This window comes from Seriola dumerili, unplaced genomic scaffold (genome assembly GCF_002260705.1).
Source record: "Seriola dumerili isolate Sdu_G_001 unplaced genomic scaffold, Sdu_1.0 BDQW01000138.1, whole genome shotgun sequence".
NCBI classification, from domain to species: Eukaryota; Metazoa; Chordata; class Actinopteri; order Carangiformes; family Carangidae; genus Seriola; species Seriola dumerili.
In genome coordinates this window covers 8,935,462-8,960,403 of record NW_019174393.1, presented here as the reverse complement: position 1 = coordinate 8,960,403, position 24,942 = coordinate 8,935,462, and the positions used below count along the sequence as shown (strand labels likewise).

The 24,942-nt window shown below is 41.2% G+C and overlaps 8 non-coding genes across 8 annotated transcripts; 5 read left to right on the top strand and 3 right to left on the bottom strand.

Moving 5' to 3' along the window:
- The first annotated feature begins 839 nt into the window (after window positions 1–839).
- On the top strand, window positions 840–912 carry trnak-cuu. Its single transcript has one exon. It is a non-coding gene; the product is annotated as a tRNA-Lys (tRNA).
- Window positions 913–1,578: 666 nt separating this feature from the next.
- Window positions 1,579–1,684, top strand: trnal-caa. The gene is made up of 2 exons: window positions 1,579–1,616; window positions 1,639–1,684. It is a non-coding gene; the product is annotated as a tRNA-Leu (tRNA).
- Window positions 1,685–2,403: 719 nt separating this feature from the next.
- On the bottom strand, window positions 2,404–2,476 carry trnak-cuu. The gene has a single exon. It is a non-coding gene; the product is annotated as a tRNA-Lys (tRNA).
- Window positions 2,477–15,774: 13,298 nt separating this feature from the next.
- Window positions 15,775–15,847, top strand: trnak-cuu. The gene has a single exon. It is a non-coding gene; the product is annotated as a tRNA-Lys (tRNA).
- A 447-nt stretch (window positions 15,848–16,294) lies between these two features.
- On the bottom strand, window positions 16,295–16,367 carry trnak-cuu. Its single transcript has one exon. It is a non-coding gene; the product is annotated as a tRNA-Lys (tRNA).
- Window positions 16,368–16,829: 462 nt separating this feature from the next.
- On the bottom strand, window positions 16,830–16,902 carry trnak-cuu. Its single transcript has one exon. It is a non-coding gene; the product is annotated as a tRNA-Lys (tRNA).
- A 2,690-nt stretch (window positions 16,903–19,592) lies between these two features.
- trnak-cuu lies at window positions 19,593–19,665 on the top strand. The gene has a single exon. It is a non-coding gene; the product is annotated as a tRNA-Lys (tRNA).
- A 943-nt stretch (window positions 19,666–20,608) lies between these two features.
- On the top strand, window positions 20,609–20,681 carry trnak-cuu. Its single transcript has one exon. It is a non-coding gene; the product is annotated as a tRNA-Lys (tRNA).
- Window positions 20,682–24,942: the final 4,261 nt, after the last annotated feature.

Below are 24,942 nucleotides of genomic sequence, written 5' to 3'. Positions count from 1 at the left end.
AGTCTGCAGCCAATCATTAGAGTGTGTCCAGCAGTTTGTCTTTGATCACACATCTGATCCAGGACTAAAAGTTGCAGAGATGAGTCACTAGTAGCTCAAAGTAGCCCGGCTAGCTCAGTCGGTACAGCATGAGACTCTTAAGCTCAGGGTCGTGGATTCAAGCCCTACGTTGGGCGATAGAGATTTGTAAGAGATGGGACTTAAGCACAATTGTTGAGGTCAAAGTCGTTTTTCTACTCTACATAGGCATCTACAACTACACCTGGACTTGACCTCTGACAGGAGAATACATCAGAATATGAATTCTGAAAGCCCTCACATACCAATCCAAAGTTAACCAGACTCTATAACCATTACATTCTGTTTTGCAGTTTGTCTTGATGACATAGCTGAATGAAAACTTCCTAAGCATGTGCTTGATTTCATGATATGTGTTGTGCTAAATAGCCCGGCTAGCCCAGTCAGTAGAACATGGAGTCAATGAATAGAGCAGCATAAAACTGTTTTTTGACTGGACTGCAACAGGCCAGGCCTAAAAACATGAATGTATGTCACTGACTAGCTGATGAAGTTACACCATTGGTCAGCTGGCCAAGTGTTTGAGTTTCTCCATTGGCCGTCGTTCTTTCAAAATGATTTGACACAAAGAGTGTCTGTTATGTTGTTATATTTGTTATATGTTACATTTATCGAACATTTTTTATGTTTCTATCGAGGAAAATAATTTCGCGATAATTATTACTATTGTTTTATCGCCCAGCCCTACTATTTGTAATGATAAATGTGTCTTGTGAGCAACCTATTTTGTTGTAAACAGATATGATTTTTTGTATTTTGTGGCCCGGCTAGCTCAGTCGGTAGAGCATGAGACTCTTAATCTCAGGGTCGTGGGTTCGAGCCCCACGTTGGGCGATAAAAACCTTTTAAGAGGTGGGGGTTAAACACAAGGGTGGAAATAAAAGTCTTTAATCTATGCCACACATACATCTGTCATCTGTACCTACAGCTCAATTTGACCTCCGATGGGATGATTCATATGAAATCACACACACACTGATCTGCAGTCCATTACCTGCAATTTTTGCAGTGACTCCAGCAGTTTGTCTTAATGAGATGGTTGAAACAAGAGTAAAAAATGCAGCTGCATAAAACTGTTTATGACTGGACCGCAACAGCGGGGGTTAAAACGCAAATGTCTGTCACTGACTGACTAACTGATGAAGTTACACCATTGGTCAATCAACCAAGTGTTGGAGTCTGCCCATTGGGTGTTGCTCTTTCAAAATGATTTGGCACAAACAGTCTCTCTCATGTCATCAGGGGCCAGTTACAGGCATGGTTGCCAATCTAGCATCTTTGTCCGTTGATTTACTAACACCTTTAGTGACAAATCTAAGCTACTTTCTGAAGAAGAGAACCACCAATATTGCCCTGCGAGTGCAAGGTCAGGCTTTCCCTCTGCAGGCTCCCCTCTTGACACACCTCTACATCACATTGGACATCTTGACCTATCATGTTTTGTCCATCTACCTATAAACTCCAGTCATCACTCATTTTAGTGAGAACATATATGTGGATGTCAGGATGGCCGAGTGGTCTAAGGCGCCAGACTCAAGGTTGATTCCTTCCTCAAGGGACTTCTGGTCTCCAAATGGAGGCGTGGGTTCAAATCCCACTCCTGACAGTGATTTTACCTGCAGGTTTCATCCCTAACAAGTTCATTGAATATGTATGTGCATTATCCTGTAAGGTTTAATTAGACTGATTAGATTAGAATAAGAATGACACTCTTAATCTCAGAGTTGCAGATTTGAGCCCCACCTTGGGCGCTGATGTCTTCAAGAGAGGTATTGAAAACAGTTCTTTAATTTCTCTATAAGAGTATCTGCACCTGAACTCAATCTCACAAACTCACACACCAATCAACTGTCAACAAGAGTCTGTAGTCTGATGTACTCACCCTAAAACTCTTGAGGCTGAGTTATCTGTGGAATTTGTTTTCAGTCAGTAACCATTGCCTTACAAAAGCACCAGCAAACATTTCAGTTTTTAGGCCTGGCCCCGCTGTTGTGATCCAGGCAAAAAACAATCTTATGCTGGTCTATTTATTGACTCCATGTTCTACTGACTGGGCTACTTAGCACAGGTCCTGCATCATGTGATCAAACACATGCTTAAGAAGAGGCCCAATCTGTTGCAGTTTTTTACTCTTGATTCAGCTATGTCATCAAGACAAAACTGGAGGCAAAGGTTGTAGAAGAGCTGACTGTCAGTATGTGAGGGTTTTTAGAATTCATATTCTCAGATCAGCCAGGTGTAGGTGCAGATGCTTATGTATCTTGAGTATCTTGAGGACTTAGTTTCCCATCCTTTTGCTTATCCCCACCTCTTAAAAGGTACTGTCGCCCAACGTGGGGCTCGAACCCACGACCCTGAGATTAAGAGTCTCATGCTCTACCGACTGAGCTAGCCGGGCCTCAGATCACCAAATAATCATATCTGTTTACAACAAAACAGGTTGCTCACAAGACACATTTATCATTACAAATAGCTTGCTTTAATCAGAAGACACTATTTGTCCATTATTCCAAAAAGAAAAAGGATCTCAGACACTCCACTGATAGCTGGAGGTTATAGGCAGATGAACAGAACATGACACATCAAGCTGTCTCATAAGGAATAATGGAAAATATAATATGCCACTTTTGTTAAGCAAATTTCAGTAATCGATTACATTATGTATGCCCTGGGTGAGAAGACTAGGCTGAAACCCAGAGGTGAGCCCGCGGAGTGAAAGCCTGACCTACACTCGCAAGGCAATATTGGCGATTATCTTCTTTAGGAGTAGCTAAGATTTGTCACTAAAAGTGTTAGTAAATCAAGCAACAAAGATGCTAAATTGGCAACCATGCCTGTAATCTTCCCCCGATGATGTAAAAGAGACTGTTTGCGTCAAATCACAAATCAAAGTATTTATCACAAATCACATCAAACAGCAACAGCCAATGGGGAGACTCCAACACTTAGCTGGCCAACCAATGGTGTAACTTCATCAGTCAGTTAGTTGGCAACATACGTTGTTGCGGTCCAGTCAAAAACAGTTTAATGCAGCTCTCTTTATTGATGTTCTACTGACTGGGATAGCTGGGCTACTTGGCAAACTCCTGCATCATGGGATCAAGCACATCCTTAGGAAGAGGCCTAATCTGCTGCAGTTTTTACTCTTGGTTCAGTTATGTCATCAAGACAAACTGCTGGACCCACTGCAAAATTGCAGCTAGCCAGGCTACATACAACAGTAAATGCATCATGTGATCTGCGTCACCTTTCAATCTTGGATCAGATATGTCATCAAAACAAAGTGCTAGACTTACTGCAAAACTTGCAGGCAATGGTCGTCCACAGATACTGATTGGTGTGCGAGGGCCTTTGAGGTCAAGGTCAGGTGCAGATACTCTTGCCGAGTAATTGAAGGACTGTTCTTATCACCACTCTTGAAGACATCAGTGTCCAACATGGTGCTCAAATCTACGACCCGGAGATTAAGAGTCTCATGCTCTACTGATTGCGCAAACATAATTTCTCATCAAAAAGAAAAAAAAGTTGCCCACAAGACACATTTCCCATTGAAAATAGTATGCTTCAGTCAGGACAATATACCGGAGAATATCTATAATTCTAAACGACTGTTTATTGACGGTCAACATAACGTAACAGTGCAACTGACTCTATTTTGATTAGCTACTTCCATTAGTTGTATAGTTAATTAAATCGTACAGCATAATGCATGTACATACTGTATTTATTCTGGAGAACATCCATAATTCTCTAATCTCCTGAAATGTATCCTCTTGTCAGAGGTCAAATTCAGGTGCTGATACTCTTGTAGAGTAGGTTAAAGACTTTGATTTCTGTCTTCGTGCTTGTCACCCGCAAGCAAAACATGGGACTCAAACAAGATTAAGAGTCTCAAGATTGAAAATAGTATGTTTTAGTCAGGAGACTATACCGGAGGTTTTCCACAATTTTAACTGTGAGACAGTAGACTTGTGTAGAAACTTCAGTTAGTTGTATAGTTAATTTAGCCATACAGGATAATATACATACATATTCAATGAGCTTGTTACATACAATATTACAGGAATGAAACCTGCGGGTAGAAAGTCTGTCAGGAATCCATGCCTCTATTTGGTAGACAGAAGTCCCTTTGCTCAAGAAGGAGTAATCCTTAAGTCTGGCGCCTTAGACCACTTGGCCATCCTGACAAGTAAAGACCTAAACTCACCAGCATCTGTCTGGACCAAAACTCAACCCCAAATACCTATAGATTGAGTCATCTTCTGTTGCAACTGGTTACTATAAGGACTTTCTGTTAAAAGAATGAATGGACACACAACGATGAATGGCTGGACAGATGGACTGGTGAACAGACAGATAGCTGAAGGATGGATGGATGGACGATGGAGGAGGGGGCGATTGACGTCTTTGATCCTCCCAGCAGAAATAATCAACAAAGCCCTGGAGCAGGCCAGCTAGACCTAAATATGTGTGTGCGTCTGTTTGGTGTGCGTGCGTGTGTGTGTGTGTGTGTGTGTGTGTGTGTGTGTGTGTGTGTATTTGTGTGTGTGTATGTGCTGTGGGGTTTTCTGGCTGCATGCCAAGCCCAGCTCCAGCTCCCCAGGAGAGAGATCAAAGACTGTGCTCCCTCTCTCCCTCACTCTCTCCCTTTCTCTCTGTCTTTATCTACCTCTCTCTCTCATACTTCTTACACTCCTTCCTTCTCCTTCCTCGCTCTCTTGAAAACACTCGTTATTGCTTTTCTTGATTTCTCTGACATTCTCTCTTTTTTTTAACCTGAGGGCAGAGAACAGGATGAGAACAGTTTCCTATGCAAAACAGAAGTGAAAAGACAAGAAAGAGAGATAAAAAAAACAAGTATTGAAAAGAAGTGGAAATAGAAAGGATATAGAAATACACACACACACACACACACACACACACACAAACACACAAATACACACACACAAAACTCTTCTGACCAGTGCTTCAAAGCCCTCTTGGTTGCCAGGTTGTCATGGGAGCAATTGTTCTGGCTGGCAGGTGTGTGTGTGTGTGTGTGTGTGTGTGTGTGTGTGTGTGTGTGTGTGTCGTAAGAGAAAAAGTATTTCAGTCTGTTCTTATTTACCTTTAAACCAGACAAATCTCATGACAACACTTACATTTCAGACACACATTTCAGATTGAATTAGCCAATTAGAAAATACCCTGAACATCTGCTGTTTCAAATTAAAAGCTCCTCTGTGACCGAACACACAAGTATTGGAAAAATCCATTCTCTCATCTTCTCCTGAAGTCGGATTTCCGACTCGGAAAGTCAAGACGGACCTCACCAAACCCGACCTCAAAACCCAAGATGGCTGCTCTCTGCATCAACATAGGTAAAATCTGTAGAAATATACTGTTTATTAGCACTTCTGTCTTATTTGTGTTTCATTACATCAGTTGTACATTCAATGCTGTCTAACTTCTATCTGTGGATATGTTGCATGTTGTTTGGATGTGCAAACTACCATGTAATGTGTTGCCATTAACTGGTATTGCTAACAATAATAACAACAAGCAACAACAATAGCAAGCTTCCGACTTTTATTGCAACATGGTGTGACGTCATTCCCAGCTCCGACATCCGAGGCAAATGGAATGGAGCATTAAGACCAGTGGGCAAAAGTCCACCACATTATCTACTATGAAGATATATTAATTCAAGAACAGGTTGCCTAGGTGCTAAAGCACTGGCCACAAGCTCCAACATCTCCGGACTGGGGACATTTATGGTATGCAGGTATGGTATGACATTCAAACACTATACCAATAAGTAATAATACCAAAAGTCATGTGTTTACCCTTTCATACCAAAGCAAACTAGTGCCACAACCATATTCAACCCTGGTTGGGAGGAGGGTCATGAGATAAACACATACTGACCCATTCAGATCATCTGCAAAAAATGCAGTTTATTCCATGTGACAGTGGTTCAGTAAGAGGTGTAAGTCGCTGTATTTAAGAATCATCCAAACACAGGATCAAAGTGTCAGATGGATGTGATATTGTAAATACTGTAACATTGGATTAAAAATGTACTTTCACTTCTCTCTCCTACATGACAACTGCTGCTACAGAATGCTTAATGAAAAACATCATAGAAACAGATTATATGTAATGAAACAGCGTCTTTCATCTCCTCTCTTTTCCATGATGGTCATAGGCATCATCACAGCTCTTGAATATTCTCTTGGATATTGTTTGCTGTACTTTGTTACTGATCTGGGAATTGAAGCTCATTTGCACTCCGTGTATGTCGTTTTGCATAACGGCATCAGATAGATGTCTAAAAATGTAAATGTAATTGTGGAGATAATGTTATTTTCCTATTGAGACTCACAGAATGCTGCATGGCGCGAGCCGAGCACAGTGTTGTTTGTCATTAAACCGACTCACAGAGGCTACTTCGCAAACAGGAACTAAACTTCCTCTCTGCCTGTACCTCTTTTTCCTCTCGCATTTTTTTCATGCTAGTAGCAGATTGGTCATATTTTCTCTTCTTCTTCCTACCTTTCATAGCAATATGCAAATAGGCAACTTAATCCCCCTACCACAGTCCCAATCAGTCCCTCTCACTCCTTCCCATCTTTTCCTCTCAACTCTGTTTCTGGCTTTTCCTCATTACTCTTCCTCCGTCTTGTCCCATATTGCCTCTTTAGCTCTGTCATTCTGCTCTTGCTTTCTCTGCATCTCCTTTTCTCTCATCGTCCTCATCTCTCCCTCTTTCTCTCCCCACCATCTTTTTCCACCCTCTCTTTTTCCTTCCCTCTCCGTCGTGTTTTTGTCCCTCACACTCTCTCTCTCTCTCTCTAGCAGTAGTCATTCTACTTATAGCCTTGCCATAAATCAACCTGTCATTCTCCGTCATGCTCGCTGGATCTCACTGGGGCTCGTGGTAGACACACACGCACGCACGCGTGCAAACACACACACACACTCTGCAAGGGATAGCAACGTGAGCCCACACATATACAAGCTCAAACACAAGCACAGACTCACAAATACAGGCAAGTATAAGGACTCAAACATGCCCATACAGATGCAAAAACACAAACACACACAAATACACTACAAATGTATAGATTGTATGGATAAAAATGGAAAAAATGCAAACCCATGCAAACACAATTTTTGTATTCTTAATACACAAACACACAAACTTGTGCAAATGATCTAAAGGCAGTCAAGATTGATTGATTAGGATGACTGATTGAGAGATGTAGGCAAAGATAACAGAAAGATGTCTACCTGTCCCTGTACCCCCCCCCTACACACACACACACACACACACACACAGAGCAGCTGAAATAATGTCCTCAGGCCTCCAGCTTTACCCAACCATCTCCTTAACTTCTTCTCCTCCTCTGTCTTAACTTTTCCTGTCTCAACTTTCTTTAAACTGTCCGTCTCTTAAAACGGCATTCATATACAAATAATTTGTATTAGCGTAAAATGAGATTTGATGATTATATAATATCTTTAATGGTAATATTTCTTTATCTGTAGTTGGAGAGCTACAAAATGCTGTGTACGAAACTTGCAGTTTCCGGAGCTGAGGTTGATGGAGTTATATGCTGTTATTGAGGAAGAGAGTGAAGCAGAAGTGTTACTGTCAGTGTATTGCATTTGTTTCCCACTATATCCATATTTATGGCTAAGGCAACTCACAGTACGACTGAGGTTTTGGTTCAGTTCTAAAATAGTCAACACTGACTTGAAACACATCATAAAACAATCTGATTTTTTTTTTTAAATATTTAACTAAAGCCACTATCTTTTATTAACCATAACCAAGTGTTTCAGTATCTTACACCCAACAACACGTGGGTCACAGGATGTCAACCTCAGTCAAAGTTCTGTTCTCTGTATGGCAAATCATCCACCCTAACCTCCTCTCCATGACTTTTGTGTATAATAAGGATGTCACACTTGTAGTAGCGAAAAAAAAAAAAAAAAAAAAACGCCTCCAATGAACATAATTCAGGCAGCAATTCAATACAATTCCAACAGTTCCACTTCCTCCACATCGTATTTGGCAAAGGAAATTAGCAGCATATAAATGTATTGTGTTGGAGATAGGGTTGCTTTTTCCACATTTGCCTCGTTTTTCTATTCGTATCTTCTTTTCTCTGCCTTACTTTCTATCTCTTTCCTTTTCTCTCATTCCTCTTGTCTTGTCTTTTTCACCCAGATCAACATCTCTTCTTGTCTTCCTCCGTCTTTCTCCTTTTACTCCTCCTCTTCCTCCTCTTCTCCTACCTCTCCATGACCAATGCAGGAGTCCCATAAAGACCCTCAGGAGTCAGAAGATTTCACGGGGCTTTGTGTTTGGGTATGTGTATGTACGTGTGTGAGAGAGGAAGATAGAAACTGTGTATGTGAGTGGAAGACAGCACATGTGGCATGCAAGGTCACGTAATCCTGTGGCCTCCACATACTGTTATTGACACACACACACACAGCGCTCTATGACCTGCGCTGCCCTTGCACACGCAGAATGCACATGAACACGCACACACACAGATGTTCTACTATAGCCCACAATACCCTCAGTGTTACACAAACAGCGAAACAGATACTTTCTGGGTAAAACTTCTTCTCAATGTTGTTCTTTGTCCCTTTTACAGAATAGGTGTGCTGATTTCTTACTGACAACAAACCGTATAAAATCACCTGATGAATGTGTAGCCAAACCCTCTGCATATTCCTCTGCACCATAGAGCTCCATTGTTTCCCAAGAAAACATTGAAAACCGAATAATGAACACTGTTGCACTGACATGGGTCAACACCACATGCACCTTGTGTGGTTCCAGGCATTTGATTTGCCGTGATATGTTCAGTGACTCATGTAGATCTGTTGTGCTGTTTCCGCCACTTAGAGGGACAATTCACCAATCAGAGCTCAGTCGATGGGATTAAGAGTGATGATGTAATTTTCCTACACTGTAAATTGACTTACAGAAACAGGGCAGGAACATAGGAAAGTATTGAAAGACGTACTTTGGTCTTTTCATGGGGTTTGTTTGTTGACCAGAAGAATAAATAGAATAATACCAGCCTTGTCCTTTAAATGTATTACATGCAGTACAAAAGAAAAAAAGCACACACAGATATAGATTGCCAAGGTCGCATTTCAGGCATTCAGAGTGTATCTTATACAAGCCCTCCTCTCTTTCTCTCTGCGCTCCACTGCTTTCCTCCTCCTCTGCATTCTTCTCTCCTCCATCCTCCATCCCCTCACCGCTGTCTTCCACACACGCACACACACACACACACACACACACACACACACACACACACACACACACACACACACACGCACACACACAGCCTCTCCAGAGATGTGTCCGTTGCTCTGACCTCTCTCTCTCTCCTGGGAGAGCTGGCTGTCTGCCCAGCTCTCTCTTTTTTTTCTCTCGGCCTCACACTTTCTCCTTTTGCTCTGTCTCTTTCTTCTTCTTCTCTCTGTATCTCTCTATCTATCGATCTATCTATTTTTCTAATCTCCTTTTGTCTCCCCCCTCTCTCTTATCCTATCCTCTGTTGCATATCTCCTCTGCTCTTGCATCCTCTTATCTCTTCATCCTCCACTCTGTTCCTCACTTCTGCTCATCTTCCCTCTCTTCACTGTCTTTTTACCCCCCCCCCCTTTTCCACCTACACCCCATCTTCTGCTTTTCTCCTTCCCTCTTTTACTATTTCTTTTCTTTCGAGGCTTCCAGGGTGGAAGCTAGTGCGACTGCAGGGCTCTGTCTGGGGCTCGTTGCCCAGTTCATGCGGCACTGCGCCCACAGAGGGTGGACAAGGCTGAAGGAGAGCTGGAGGAAGAACAGAAGAACAGATTTCTGTTGAGTCACACTTTGCTGGCTAGAGTGTTACTGTGGCTACAACAGCAATAGTGTGTGTGTGTGTGTGTGTGTGTGTGTGTGTGTGTGTGTGTGTGTGCGTGTGTGTGTGAGAGAGAGAGAGAGACAGAGAGGGTTTGGCTTTTGTTTTTTGTTCAGGAAACTATGTAGCAATAAGCACACTAAGGATCATTCCAGTTTATTATAACTCAGGTTTCATATTTGGTTTTAGCTTTGGCCATCGTTTTTCTTGGTTATAAGGGCTGCAACTAATGATTATTTCCATTATCAATTAATCTACAGACTATTTTTTTATTAATTGATTTATAGTTTGGCCTGTCATCAAATAGCAAAAAAAGCCCATCATACATTCCCAGAGCCCAGGATGACGTTTTCAGGTGTCATGTTTTGTCCAAAACTCAAAGATATTCAGTTAAATACAAGATCAGAGAAAACCACAGTGTTCCCATTTTAGAAGCTGGAACCTGTGATTTTTCTTTTGCCATTTTGCTTAGAAAATGATCAAAATATGTAGTTGCTGATTCATTTTCTTCCGATTGTTTGATCACTAATCATTTCAGTTCTCACTACTACTATGTCCAATAGGGGAAGAAATATTCGCACAGATGATCAGACAGCTGGCTACAGTTCTTCATTTAAACCACTTTATTAGGGTGAAACTGAAATCAAAATGTCTGCAATAATTTCTCATTGCACCAGAAAACTAGGCACGCCCAACTACAGGAAGTATAGTAGGTAAAATTGGAAGCAAGTCTTTGTTTGTTGAAAACTTGATCATCTCACTGCTGGACTTACTTTTAGGGATTTAATTTTGTTTCCACATCTCAGCATTTATGTTTTATGATTGTTTCTCATAGATATGAAAAATAAACCAGAATTATCCTTTACTTATTATAACTGGTATGCTGAAAACCAATAACGGCATCTGTGTGTGTCTGTGCGTGTGTGTGATGTGTAACTATGCTGAGAGTGATGCTGATAGCCGGCACACACACACACACATACACACAGACAGAGTGAGCATCAGCACACCTGTCCCCAGCTGCATGCAGAGAGCAACTATTCCCCTGCTGGTCACTAATGGTACAGGCCTGCTGGAGAGGAAGCAAATGGCCTGGACCCAACCATGCATGATGGGAGAGGGGAGGGTGGAGAGGGGTAGTGGTCAGATGGAGGGGGAGAGAGATGGGGGAAAGGAAAGTGAGATAAAGGAGGGGTGGATGAAAGATGGCCGTGCCTTCTGAAAATAATTTGGTGAGTGTAACCAAAACAAAAAGAAAGTCTGCACAGGAGAGGGGAAGACAGAGTGGGGGAGAATTCACGCCAGTGTTTAACATGTCGCCTTTAACTCTTGATTTATCTCCTCACTCTCTTTTCCTAACTTTCAATTTCCTTCAGTTTCCCTCTTTCTCTCTGTTTCTCTCACTTCTATCAATTTCTATCCCCCTGTCTCCCCCCTAACCTCTCACCCCTGTCCTTCTCTGCTTTCCTCTCTCTCCTCTCCTCTCATGTGTCCAGTGTCAGTGGTGAGTTCCAGTGATGTAGCGCCCTCTGTCTGTGTCCACTGTTACTGCAGCACCACATTTTAAAACTTCAGCCACTCTGAACTACAGAAAACTCAACTTTAGAGAGCTAACATTTACTTACATGTATACAAACATGTATACATGTATACAAAAATGAAACCATTTTTCAATGTAATATATAGTAATTATTTTAACTTAAGATCCATTCATGTATGCCACTTTTTTTTTTTTTTTAAATAATACGGCAACCTAAGATGAGTAAGCAAATATTTTTAAAGCCCCAAATCAGAAATTTCTCAATTTATGTTTTTGAATGAAACACACACATAGACGAACAAAAAGATAATCCCTGAATCCTGTGGTAGCTCTGATAAGAGCCGTAATGATTGTTTAGACAGAAGCGGCTTCATATCGGTGCATATTTTTAGAGTGACAGTGTGATGTCAATGAGGCCCAGGCTGTCACTGACACATGCATTCCAGTGCTGCATGTATACACAACGTCCTTGCAACCAATGCCAGCAAAGACAGATCCCTGTACATTTATTGAACGTAATGAATAACACAAATCTGATCTCAATTCAGGCGGCATGCGCATTTGACAGACGACGCAGCGGCACAGCAGTGGCAGACGCTGATGTGAAATATGCTACTGCACGTGTTAAAATATGCAGGATGAAATCCAGGAGATACAGCCCCGCAGAAGCATTTTTAACTCTTTTGCTTCCAAAGATTAGAAGAAGGAGCTCTGTTCTAAGCTCTTCAACCACAGTCTGATAGTAAATTCAGGGGGGAATGGATTGGAGGGCATTGTTGATTCACTGTTCAGATTTTCAATCCCTGACTGAGACCCAGATTTTGTTCTGTCCCTCATTAATCCAAACACAGAGATCCAGCAGCTTCATGGAAAGGATGCTCGCTTGTGCTGCCAAATGCTCTCTGTTTCTGAGACAAAAAAATCTGGTATTTTTAAAGACAAGTGCAAAAAAGAGTAGTAGACTATCCTCCTCAGGCAGAAGTACTGTTACTCTTCAATACAGTGATGCGCACAGTATTTAATACAAACTCAAATCTGTCCCACAACAGCAACATTCTTGCTATCCAGGAGAAAATGTCAATATTGGCCAGGTGTGCAAACACATGATTTTGTCCAATGCAAACATTTTTTATTTTTATTTTTCTTCCAGCACTACATGCCTGTGACACTGTTGGCACACAGAGAAAGCACAGCTGGGCAGGGAACTTTCTAGCCATGTAATAAACTATGAAAATTTTGGCATTAAAGTCAATTACTTCAGCATAAGAAATACCTACTAAGTGTTTAGGGACATTACATAGCCTGAAATATGGACCAAGTATTGTTTACTGCCTGAAATGTTGTAACTTTACGCATGTTACAATGGCAATGAAATGCCAAGATTTTCCAACTGGTGATGTTTGACTGTAACGATACACAGTGCATTTACTTCACTTTATTTTCATGATTTTATGGACAAGAGCTGCAGCAACCAGGATTTTAAAAGTGAATCTGAGGTGGGGGTTGAGTTCGTCAACAAGAGTACACTGTCATCTCTCCTTTTCCAAAAATATTACAATATTTAATCAAAAACCATCAAAAACTATTCCCAGTTAAATAAAGGCACTCTCTTCATCTAAGGACTGACTGTGCATTGGTTTCAGTGGACAGTATAAAGAAGCTCCACATCATAAAACCACAAAGGAAGAGGACGGATACAGGTGAAATAGTCTCATTGTTATCTAAAAAGCACATCTGGCAAAGAGTCAGTGTCCTCTTTTAACGCAATGCAGTGCTCTGGTCCTGTCAGACCGGTCTACAGGCAACCGCAGCTATAGTCAGTGCACTTCCTAATAAATCATTTTAGCCAATCAGTGATGAATGAGTTTTGATGTGTGTGTGTTTGTGTGTAAATCAATGTTGTCTGCTACCTCTGTGATTGTTTTTTTTTTTTTTTCCCAGACAACTGACTAATGCTTTGTCGATCCTTCTTCCGCACACACACACTGCAGTCGAGATGTGGGATAAACAGAAGACAGGATGGTCAGAGGAGAGAAAACGAGGAAAAGAAAAGAGAGTGAAATGAGAGAATGGAAAAAAGAGAATGAGAATGAGGGATAAAGGAGAAGAGTGAGAGTGTCCAAGAGGAAAAAAAAAAACAAAGATAGGATTGGTGATAGAATGATTGAAAAACATCTAAGAACAAGAGCTAGAGAGGATAGAAGAGTGGCTAGCTCGCAATCAGAAACAAGATAGTGGGAATAAATTTAATTTGATCCTCTCTCTTCCTCTTTCTTTTCGTGTGTGTGTGCTGACAGATTTGGTTTTGCTTCAGTTTGGAGATTGGCTACAGAAAAACCCACTCAGTAATTATCTAGAATGAGCACCTGGGCACTGGGAATCTCATTATGTTATCCACCTCCTCCAACACTCTCTCACACTCACACACACACACACACACACACACACACACACACACACACACACACACACACACACACGGTGGAGGAAGAGATAGAAAAGACAAGGGAGAAATCAGACGAAAAAGGAAGATGGCTGAGGGAAGAAGAGAAACAAAAGATGAGAAGAAAAATAACAAGATTTCAGAAACACCTAGATGCAGAGAGAGGAGCCTTTCTACTTGCTTATGTGTTTGCTTAACACTAACTGTTGAAAGACTTTCATGATCATAGGGAGACAAGCTATTATATGTATGTATGACTCAAATAAGTCAAACTCTGGGATTGTCTGTTGCTGTCTCTCTATCTGACTTTCTTTATTCTGTGCAGTCTATTTCAAATGACTTCATTTATAAAATTCTGCACCCAGTGTTGTAAAGCAGAAAAGCAGCAGCAGCATATAAACCACAAGGCCACAGATATGAAGTTGTATAAAACTCAGTATTTCAACTGAGTTTACTTATTTTGATTCACCTCTTCATCTTTTTTCTTTGATCTGTTGTAGTAGCAGACAATGACCAGTAAGAGGCAGCGTTTCCTCTCATCTGAATGACTGAACGTTCCTTGTCACTCTTCTCTTACTGCCTTCACTCTTTCTTTCTCTCCATCTGGACTTCTACTTTCTTCTCCCCTTTCTTTCAACTAGGTCCCTCTCAATTCTCTCCACACACACACACACACACACACACACACACACACACACACACACACACACACACAGTTCACTATCACCTGTTTTTGCCAAACTGTGTTGCCTCTGCAAAGAACGTACTTACCCTGTTCAAATGTGTGAGTCAGCGGGTATACAGGTTACAGTGTGTGTGTGTGTGTGTGTGTGTGTGTGTGTGTGTGTGTGTGTGTGTGTGTGTGTGTGTGTGTGTGTGTGTGTAGAGGACCACCCTGTTGATTTGAATAGCTTCACTCATTGCTGTGTTTTCACTGCTCGACAGTGACAGGGTGAAATGATTTACAATGGGTCAACACAGCGGGAAGGTGCAGGACACTAGTCAATGCCCAGCCCTGTCATTCCATCTAAGGTCATGTGACAGGAAGTAATTAACTATAAAAACATGCCATACTAACACTTTGATGATGATTTGAAATTCAAATCAAACCACAGTTACTGCTACAAAAAATATTTGCTATCAAACTACTGATACATAACAAGGCAGTAATATTACTCCAGTCCTAAGCTTACTACAGCTAAAGTTATAAGCATAACATATCAGACACACCCTGGCTAGCTCAGCCTAACTTAGGCTTGTGGTTTCGAGCCCCACATTGGGCATACAACTTTTAGGATGAGTAGGTCAGAAAGGTGGGAAAATATCAAGCATTAAAAAGTGCCCTTGAGTAACTATGACACTAAAGCCAAACTTGGCCTCTAATTTTATCCCTCTTTGTACATGTAGTGTACAATGTGTTAAAAGATGTTCATGCACAGTTATTAGGGCTCTCACACACCAATCAGCTGTCACTGAGGCTCAATAGCTGACCTGTGGCCTGCCATAGCTCAATGGCCTGTTGCAGGTGTTTCTAGGAGCCTGGAAATCATATTGCGGGAGTCCTAGAGCTAAATCGCAGGAGTGTGTGCAGCTCAAGTTGACTTCTGGTAAGAGGCTACTTCCAGGGCCTCCAATGAAAGTCTGTAACTGACCATTACCTGCAGTTTTGCAGTGAGTCCAGCAGTTTGTCTTGATGACTTAGATTGACAAAGAGTAAAGAGAACATAAGATATGGGGCCTCTACCCCAAGCATGGTATGGATGTGGCTGATCACATGACCCATGATGATTCATTACACAGCCCGGCTAGCTCAGTCGGTAGAGCATGAGACTCTTAATCTCAGGGTCGTGGGTTCGAGCCCCACGTTGGGCGAGTGCATTTTAAGAGGCGAGGATAAGCACAAGGTTGAGAAACAAAGTCCTCAAGATACTCCACATGAGCATCTGCACCTACATTTGACTGATGGATATAGCTGAGAATATGAACTCCAATGACTTTACAACCTTTACCTCCAGTTTCGCAGTGAGTCCAGCAGTTTGTATTGATGACATTGCTAGGAGGTTAATAGTTTTAGGGTGAGTACAACAGAAAGGTCAAGCATCAACAAGTAGACAATGTTGATCATTGCAGATACCTCTTTGATGAAACTCTAGGACTCCAGCAATTAAATTTCCACCAACCTAAAAACAATAACGGACAGCATGAGATTAAGAGTTTCATGGTCTACCAACTGAGCGATCAGAGGTCAAGGTCAGATACTCCTGTAGAGCAATTTAAGGTCTTTGATTTCCTCATATATAACTCATCCTAAAAATCTCACGCCCAACGTGGGGCTCGAACCCACGACCCTGAGATTAAGAGTCTCATGCTCTACCGACTGAGCTAGCCGGGCTGGACCAATGGAGTCATGTGCATCTTTTTGGGTTGTGGGTGTAAAGCCCCGTTGGTGTTTTTGGGAAGGAGTAAATGAGGATGGAAATTTGCTGGATACCTTGAACTACACAAGTATCTGCACCTGGAGTTGATAACCGATAAAAGAATACTTCTGAAAACATTTCTAATGGACCCTCACAGGCTGATCAACATGTATATGTCCTCAATAACGAACTGTATGTGCTATATATATATATATGCAGAGCTACAGGTCAGCCATTGAGTTATAACTCTGTATGAAAAACTGAGTTTGTACAAAAAGGGATTATACTAGAAGTAAAGTTTGGCAGCAGTTGAATAGTTAGTCAAGGACACTTCAGCCCTGTCCACACCTGGTATTAACATCTGTTTCTGGTGATCCTAATACAAATGGATGATTGATATTTCCCATTTTTCAGTTGATTCACCCTAAAACTTCTACCGCCCAACGTGGGGCTCGAACCCACGACCCTGAGATTAAGAGTCTCATGCTCTACCGACTGAGCTAGCCGGGCTTAAACCAAATACCACCAATGTTTTGATACGGCACATGAACAAATGGTTACAGTTCTCGTATATCCAAGAAGTCATCAGTGTCACTGTCATGACTGTCATAAGAGCTGTTCTTATGACAGTCTGACAGTCGTTAGAGGCTTTGGGGTCACCTGAGACCAAATGTAGATGACAGTTGTTGAATTTCTGAAGTCACATGAGGCGAAGTGTGAATGGTTTGAATATGTGAATGGTTGTTTTCTTGGGTGTGCAGCCATTCAGATGGGCCAGTTTCTGTCTTATTGTGTTGTTGGGTGGGTAAGGGTGTTGTCACGTAGCAGTCGTTGCATCACAGTTTCCATTCCCTCCATAGTTTGGATGTATGTAAACAATGAGATCACAACATAGGACACCTTGGTTAGATCTGGATTTCAATCCACCTCTGAACCTTGGGAACATAGATGTTAACAACACCTACATTTCATGTGGTTTGACAACTTAAATATAAGAACTTTGGAGTGATACTTTTTTTTCAAAGCCAGTGGCCGACACAATGAATACCGATGAAGGAGGTGTCAAAACTGTTAATAGTGATCCATCTCCACTGACAAAGGCAGTTGCCCATATGAATGGGATGTCATTGTGGCCCTCTGCATTCAGACTGATGCTTCCTCACCCATCAGTTTGGAAAGTCTGTGTGAATTGTAAGAGAACAAGCGTCAATAAAGGCCTTTTTACAGTTTACTGAAAATGCTGTGTTCAAACTGAAACACACCACTGATCAAATTTTGATGAAAGGAAAGTGCCATCACATTAATAATACAGAATACGAGCGACATCTGGCACAAGAATTTTCTTTGGAATTAATAAAATATCTTTATCCTATAATTTTCAGTCCTCATCAAGATGCCAAACTTCAAAATAGTATATGTCTGGTTAAAGGCAAAGGGAGACATTGCATGCTTTGCACTTCCCTATTCATCCTGCTATATGCCCATGACTTGTGCCGAACAGTAGCCTTCATCCAGCTAAGCTACAAGAACTGGTGCATGAACACAACTGACTGACTTTGCAGGGGTCTTTTGTGTGTTCTGTGTCACACCACACAGCTGTGCAGTGACGTGACAGAGTCACAAGTATGTCCCTGGCTTTGGGGAAGTTGTTCCTTCCAGGTATACAGAAAGGCTCACAGTATGCCCCTTGCTGGAGCCTGAAAGCACAAACATCTTGAAACCCCACTTGGTTGGTTTGTCCCTCATGTACTTTGTCATGCCAGTTTGTCCTTTACAGGGGTTTGACCAGAGCAGTCTGTCACACTCTGGACATCATTTACTCTGTCCTCATCTGGGTCACTCATGTACACTCCAGGATACAGTCTAGTATTTGTCCCTTGACATCATCTATGATGGGAACAGGATGGAGAAGATGCCGTTTTCAATGTATCTGTAAAATTCAGCAACTTGAAGAGGTGCAGAAGAATGTGGCCATTCGCTGTGCTCAGCTGCACATCGGGTTCCCTTGCAGGAATAATAATATGTCAAAAGGCCTTCACACACCAGTGTCTTTGGCCCTTAATGTGAGTAATCTGACAGATTGGGAAATATCAATCATCTGAGAAAACTGAGAACATTAATTGTGAAGATCCTCATACAACAATCAACCATCAACAAAGATTTGTAGATGATCATTTAAGTGTAACCTGATTTTGACGTCTGACCTCTGAATCAGCTTCAGCTACACGCTCAAGAAGCCAGTCGGATTGGCTAAAAACAAGACATTTGTGTTTATTTGCATATAGAGCAGCAAAGTGAGATCCAATCACAAATGGTCACTCAAAACACCTGTAGAGATCCACTTCGATGCCAGGTGTAATCTGATGTACTTAGAGTTGACCATTTGCAATCAGATCAATGAAGACACATCTCATTGACAGTTCTGAACAAGGCTAGCCTCATTTTCAGACTACATGCCCTAAAATTATTGCACCTAACATGGGGCTCAAACTCAAGACCCTGAAATTAACAGTCTCATGCTCTACCGACGGAGCTAGCCGGGCTGCTAGCATTGTGAAAGACTCTTAATGTCATGTTGGGTGCAAGAGTTTTAGGGTGAGTAATCTGAAAGGTTGGGAAATATCAAATATCATCAAATCATTCAAATTTGAAAAAACTGCCTCAAGGCATTACAGAGATATTGCCATCACAAGGAAAAACTGCATTTTGTGAGGTCAACATGACCTTCACCTTTGACCTTTGACCACCAAAATCGAATCCATTCATCCTTGAGTCCTAGTGAATGTTTGTGCCAAATTTGAAGAAGTTCCGTCAAGGCGTTACTGAGATATCGTGTCCACAAGAATGGGATGGACAGACGTACTTATATACGGACGTTGGGTTGCGCAGAGGCATAAAAATGGACAACTAAACAATCAGTAGTATTCAACAATTCTGATTGAATTAAGAAATTGAGATTCACGTTCAGAGAAACTTGTCTCCTGCACCGACACAGAACAAACATCATTTGGAGATCAGGCAATACTAGACTAGCTTGTCTTAAATATCCCTCAGCAACTGAGGACACAGGGGTGTGTAGTCCAGTTTCAGTGAGTCTGTGTCATGCTGTTCTGGTAACATATAAATCATCTAGAGTGACTGCGTATACAGTCACTACTATAACGTTGTTTTGATTCACTGTATAATTTCCTTACATAGATGCCCGGCTAGCTCAGTCGGTAGAGCATGAGACTCTTAATCTCAGGGTCGTGGGTTCGAGCCCCACGTTGGGCGATATACCCTTTTAGGAGGCAGGGATTAGGAAAAGAGAGAAATTCACAGCAACACACTCAGACTCCAAAACTGACTACAGGTTAATCGGACTATTATAAATCCCCAATGGGTCTTACATATGTTGAAAGAGAAGCAGTAATTGATATACAGAGTAATAATCCCTTTTAAAGTTTTAGATTTTTTTGAGTAACACATCTTCAATTTGTGCAAATTATGTAATGTCCAATGTATTATGCTGATAGAGATCTATAAAGTAAAAATGAAGTTATGAGAAACAGAAAGATGCATGAGGGGTGATGCACCTCAAAAAATGAGAGACAGTTAGTTAAACATAAAGAATAGACTTATTGTAGTGAGCATGTGCTAAATAAGATTCTTGTCCCCATCTGTTTTGTTCTGCAACCTCCTCTACAGTCTATACTATGTGTGTAGTCTAATCTCTGTATGTGTGTGTGTGTGTGTGTGTGTGTGCGTGCGTGCGTGCGAGCGGGCGGGACACCTTTCCAACCCAGTGCAGGTGTGCTGTTGATAGTTTTATCAGTGCCAGATCTGGGCTACTGAGAGGAAAAGGAAGGAGAGGAGAGGAAAGAGGAGAAAAGGATACATGAGAGGAAAAAGAAAGAAAAGAGGGAGAAGGAAGGATGACAGAAGAGGAGATGTCAGCAGTAACAATTTTGCTGTTTATATCCTGGGCTGAAATCCCATGTAAAGTTCAGGCATGGATAAAATTCCTACGACAGACACTGACATTTGATAATATCATATCTTAAGAATGTTTGAAACATTTGGAGGCAAATAACCGAAGCCAAACTCAAGTGATAGCAGTGCACTGTTAAAACTTTACATACCTACACATTTATTGTTCCCAAAAAAACCTGAAACCAAAGTAGGCTTGAACCCACGACCCTGAGATTAAAAATGATGAACATTACTGTGACATGGAGCCCGGCTAGCTCAGTCGGTAGAGCATGAGACTCTTAATCTCAGGGTCGTGGGTTCGAGCCCCACGTTGGGCGTAAAGGTTTTAGGATGAGTAATCTGAGGAACCTGAAAAGGTTAGGAGATAACAATTCATGCCATCAGTTAATTGATAACACCTTTCGCTGACACACAATGCAATTAAACAGCATCACAAACTGCAGCCTCCAAAATAATCAAACGTCAAATCACCACCTCTGAAAACAGTTTCAACAAAAATATAACAACATAACTTAATGAGGCAAGGATTTAACACAGGGCTGTTGAATTCGACTTGTAGTTTTAGCTACTTATACCTCAACTAACCTAGGATATAAATATTCATAGTTTAATTAAAGTTTGCATATTTGTAAAAATGCTTTTAAAATTATATTAAAATTGGAAAAGTGTTGTTATTATTGTTTTGCAATACTGGATTTGATGTAAATGAAGTCAGTGGTCAGAAAAGTGTTCAGCTACAGCAGCTCCTCTGGTCTCATGCTGTGTGTCTTGTGGCTGTTTGGTCTGTGATGGTCCCCTCGTACCAGCCTGCCGGATTTATAAAACGGTTTCAGGCTCTATAAAGTCTCCAATAAACCACTTTTACTATTAGTGTAGGACACTGCTTGCACACAGCTGGTGACCGCCACCACTGACCATATACTACACACACAGGCTGACATGCTGACACATGTGCACAGACAAGCAGGGACAGTCACATACTTACTGGTCAGACACATTTTGAGGACTGCTGGAGTCAGGACCTCTGCCAAACTCTAACCCCATGTCACCCCACCCTGCCGCCCCAATGACATCACTGCATAGCCCTGAACCACCAGCCCAGAAAGACCTTAACACACACACATGCACAGGCGTTGAGGATACAGAAAGCACAGACACCATAACGAATACCACAGGGTCACATTTTGAGTGCACACATACATAGAGAAATGCATACACACACAGCACTTGACCATAATGACTACCGCATGGCCACACTGCATTGTCAACACGCGCACGCACGCACACACACACACACACACACACACACACACACACACACACACACACACACAGAGCAGCTTAAGTGCAGGCTGGTGCCTCTGAGTCAAGTCATCAACTTGTATTACAGTATATTTTGAAGTGGATGAAACTTTATAGTGAAAGTTAAGAAGGACAGTATTTATCCATCTATTTCCTCTTAATATTTGATGTCAAGATGAAAAAAAAAATACATTTAGCATCAGAAACTTGCTTTGCCTCCATAAGGGTATCTGAAGTTGTTTCTGGTTTCGGGTGTCTGTTAATTGTCTTTTCATAATAGTTTTTACAATATACAATACAGGTAAAAATGTTTACAACAAATAAATAAATGCCATGAACACAAGACATACACAACAACCAACTTTTTTTTCCTGCAACATGAAAATGGTTGCAGCTAATTTTCATTTATTTGCTGATTATTTTCTTGATTTATCAATGAATAGTTTGGTATACGAAATGTCAGAAAATTGGGACAAATATTCATCAAAAGTTCCCAAAGCCTATGGTGGCATTTTCAGATGTCTTGTTTCGTCTGAGCCACAGTCCAAAACCAAAAGATATTGAATTTACCACCATTTCAGTTTAACAAAAAATCAGTTATCAAAAAGTTGCAAATTAATTGTCTACCCATCGATTAAGTGACTAATCGTTCCAGCTCCAACTGTCTTTAAATCTAAAATGTAGAATCCAGAAAAAATGCCACCTCTTCCTTCACTTAATTTGACAGTTTACACAGATCTGTCTTTGCAGAGTCAGCACCATTGTACGGACCAGACTGACGCACGCACACACACACACACACACACAGACACAGACACAGAGACACACACCAGGAGTGGAGGGGGCTGCTGTCATACACTATCCTGGGAGAAATTCCCAGGATTCAAGTCAGCCAATCAGAGATGAGCGTTTAAAATACTGGCTCTTCAACTGGAGAGCTGGAGAGGCCATCCACTTCACGTGGACCACTGTCTGTGTGTGTTAGAATCCAAGTTAGTCATTAGTGCTCCCAGTGAGCTAAAACACACACATTACACACACATGTAATACATCCAGTGTTAAAGCCCCCCCCCCCTTCTCAGACACTTACATGCACACATACTTTTAAAACACACAGAAACTTTTAATTAGGAAATATTTCCTTACTTCCAAATTGATTGTCTGAATGTATGAGACACACACACACACACACACACACACACATACACAGACTTCACAATACACTCATGAATGACCTTGAGGATCCATTGATGCTTGCAGACATCCCATCTTCTCAAATATCTAGTGTGGAGACACACACACATGCACACTTACTCCCATTCCCTAATTACCGAGTCCCGATAGACGAGACACTCAAGCAGCACTTCAGTGTTTTGTTAAAGAAAAGGTCTTTCTCACAGTACCAGAGCAGACAGACAGGCAAGGGAAAAAAAACAAATAAGGAGAAAATGTTCAGAATACAGATTCGATGTCCTAGACACATAAAGCTACTTGTTCATTAGAAACAAATCATTATTTTGAGGTATTTAATCATCTACAGCGACCTTTCAAACACTAAGTGAGGCCGCCATGAGCTGAAGGCATGCTTGAGTTTTTCCAGTGGGCTTCAAAGTGCATTACAAGCCCTAAAACCATTTAATCTTCCAGCTGAAGTAAAACTGTGAAAATGCTTTGAGTCACACAATTTTAACGCAACAAGAGTGAAATGAGAGTTGCATAAAGCAACAACAAAAACTGAATGTCAAATCCAAAATAATGCAGCAGTGACAGAGACTTAACGAAGGAACCGAAGAGTGAACAAGAGGCAGGAAAGAGAGAGAAAAGCTATAAAGGCACAGAGAGAAAAATCGAGACATGAATGAAACAGCGAGAGGGAGGGAAGAGAAAGAGCAGAAGTTGATTTGGTAGACAGGGAGGGAGGAGGAAGAGAGATTATCTCTCTCTAATGGCTAACCTGTTGACAGCAACACTTTTCACCACCTCTATCTACACATCTAACATTACTATCTACCCTCTCTCACATTCACTCACTCACACACACACACACACACACACACACACACACTTCCTCTCCTCCTCTTGCAGGGTTTATCAGCGTGGCTGTCAGTCTGGTCCACAGCTCATGTGGGTTTTAGACTTTAAAACCTTGAAAAGTGCAAATGCGAACCGGAGACGTCACCGCCAGAGACGACCTCTGCAGCCGTCACAGCTCATGTTGGAAATGAATCTGATCTGCTTTCACATATGCTGACAGACGGAGAAACTCACTTTGCTCTGCTATGTCTGTCCTTGACAAAAAAAAAATAAAAATGTTTTGATAATTTAAAAAACATGAAGCATTCGTCTTCTGTTGATTAAATGTGTCTCTATAATAAATACCAATGAATAAAATGTTCTTTTATTGTGGAACCATGTATTTTCTTGCATTTTCCACTTGCTCCTTAAAACATACAAACATGTGTTACTATCTTTTCCTGTTAAAAATTTAGCTTAACTCTGAATTTTCCTTGTATTTTTGACTTTCTAGAGAAAGAAATTTCAATCAGTGATACTGTTTGATTAAATGAAGAATACATTTTTTAAATATGACCTGTGCTTTGGAGTTCTTGTGATGACCGAAAAGATTTTTAAGATCTTGCTGAAATTTGGACTAAACATCTCTAGATCCAGAAAAGTTCTGTGAACTCAAACAAAAAGTTTCACTCAGCCACAATTTTTTTCTGCATAAGTGGTTAATGGGATCTTAAGAGTGTTCGTGTGTGGGGCCAAAGGTAACTGATCTGTGAATGTCCCATTACCAAACAGGAAAACACACACACACACACACACACACAAGCAAACTCCTACATGAAATCAGCAACCCATAATCACATACATACAGTATATCCACGCATATTATTTTATGATTACAGTCACAGGTGTTAATACAAATACATTTTCATGACAGCATGTAGAGAATATTCAGCAACATCTGGTCGATTTTAAATCCTTTATCGTTGTGGACAAAACTAAATACTTTAAGACACACTGCTAAGGCTGAGTTTCTGTTTTAAATTAGCATTTTAAGTTATTACATCTTGAATGTGTTGTCATGTCTGCACAAACCTTCACCACATGTCCTCTGCTCTATAGTTTAGACTTCCACGCATTTTCCATGGAGGACATCTATTCCTATATTGTTTGATCACACAGCTGACCTCTGACCCACAGTGAACACAGCATATTCACTAGTCACATGTAATAGAATATGTACAGCACCTACCCTGAGCTTTTTAG